We start from the raw sequence: 1,844 nt of genomic DNA on the forward strand, positions 1-1,844 counted from the left end.
GGGGTTCAGGAAGGTAGGGAGGGCAGGATTAAGGGGTGCAAGGTTTCAGTTGTAGGGTTTAGGGGTGCAGAGTTTGGTAGGGCCGAATTTGGGGGTGCAGGATCTGGGGTGCAGGGTTTGGGAAGACAGGATCGGGGGTGGAGGATTTGGGGATGCAGGATTGAGGGGCAGGGTTTTGGTGCAGGGCTTGGGGTCAGGATCTGGGGTGCAGGTTTGGGAAGAGTATTTTGGGGTGCAGGATTTTGGGTGCCGTGTCTGCGGGGCAGGTTTGGGGTGATCACTGCTGATCCGCACACACTCTCTCTCTCTGTCCCCATTGTCCCCAATGCCCCCTTACCTGTCTCACCTCCCTCTCCAGCTCCGCTCCCACCCCCCCAATCCCCCTCAGCGGGGCCAGCCCGGGGTGCAGCTCCTGCAACGGCTCCTCCTCTGCATTCATTAACAATTAACACCCTCAGCAGCGCTAATTAACACCCCCCCCACCCCCCCATATCCCCGCTGCCCCCTAATTACCCCCTAATTCGCGCTAATCACCCCTAATTCCCCCTCATTACTCACCCAGCAGCCCCTCGATGTCCGCAGCCGCCATCTTGCCCCGCCGGGAGGGCCACAAACCACCTCAAAATTGACCCAAAATAGCGCTTTTTCAACCCAAAACCCTCCCGCTGAGGCTCCCCGAGCTGTGTCCCCAAAGCCCCCGCTGTTGTCACCTCGGGAAAAGCGCGAAAAAAGCGGCCCCGGGGGTCCCCGCGCTTCGTTTCGCGCTCTGAGGGAAAGCGCGGGAAAACGAGCGGAGACGGAAAGAGCCGAGCGGAGCCGAATGGGCCCGAGCGGAGCCGAACGGCGCCCAAGCGGAGCCGAACGGCGCCCAAGCGGAGCCGAATGGGCCCGAGCGGAGCCGAGCGGCGCCCGAGCGGAGCCGAATGGGCCCGAGCGGAGCCGAACGGCGCCCGAGTCCCGGCCGGGGCCGAACGCACCCGAAGGGACCCGAAGTCTTCCCGAAGGGGTCCGAGTGGAGCCGAACGCACCCGAAGGGACCCGAACCCACCCGAGTGGACCCGAACCCACCCGAAGGGACCCGAACCCACCCGAGTGGACCCGAACCCACCCGAGTGGACCCGAACCCACCCGAAGGGGCCCGAACCCACCCGAAGGAGCCCGAACCCACCCGAGTGGACCCGCACCCACCCGAGTGGACCCGCACCCACCCGAAGGGGCCCGAAGTCTCCCCGAAGGGACCCGAACCCACCCGAAAGTGCCCCAAAAGGCGCCAAACTCCCAAATCCCCCCCTTTTTACCCCAAAACCCGTGTTCCGCTCCCCCCCCGGCCCCTCCTCTTCCTTCCCCCCCCCCCCCCCCCACTTTCTCCCCCTTTTCCCGCCTCACGATCGTTTCCCGCCGCGGCGGCGGCTGCGAGCGAGGCCACGCCCCCTTCCTCAGGCGGCGGCCAATGGGAAGGGGGGGGGGGTGCGTGGCCACGCCCACTGTGCGTGGCGTGCGCGGAGGCGGCTCCGAGAGGAGCCGAAGATACACGAAGGGAGCCGAAGGGACCCGAGGGGACCCGAACGCACCCGAAGGGACCCGAACGCACCCGAAGGGACCCGAGTGGGGCCCGAACACACCCGAGGAGACCCGAAGGCACCCGAAGGGACCCGAACGCACCCGAAGGGACCCGAGTGGGACCCGAACGCACCCGAAGGGACCCGAGGGGACCCGAACACACCCGAAGGGACCCGAAGGGACCCGAGTGGGGCCCGAACTCACCCGAAGGGACCCGAGGGGACCCGAACGCACTTAGGGGGCTCCATGAGTCACTTATGGGTCACTATGGGGCACTCCTGGGT

The 1,844-nt window shown here is 66.4% G+C and overlaps 1 long non-coding RNA gene across 1 annotated transcript; it reads right to left on the reverse strand.

Annotated features, from left to right (window-relative positions):
• Positions 1-383: 383 nt before the first annotated feature.
• Positions 384-1,433, reverse strand: LOC139829574 (uncharacterized). The gene is made up of 3 exons (XR_011742095.1): positions 1,387-1,433; positions 559-618; positions 384-429 (listed from the first exon to the last, which is right to left on the reverse strand). It is a non-coding gene; the product is annotated as an uncharacterized lncRNA (long non-coding RNA).
• Between the last annotated feature and the right edge of the window lie 411 nt (positions 1,434-1,844).

This window comes from Patagioenas fasciata, chromosome 21 (assembly GCF_037038585.1).
Source record: "Patagioenas fasciata isolate bPatFas1 chromosome 21, bPatFas1.hap1, whole genome shotgun sequence".
Classification (NCBI taxonomy): domain Eukaryota; kingdom Metazoa; phylum Chordata; class Aves; order Columbiformes; family Columbidae; genus Patagioenas; species Patagioenas fasciata.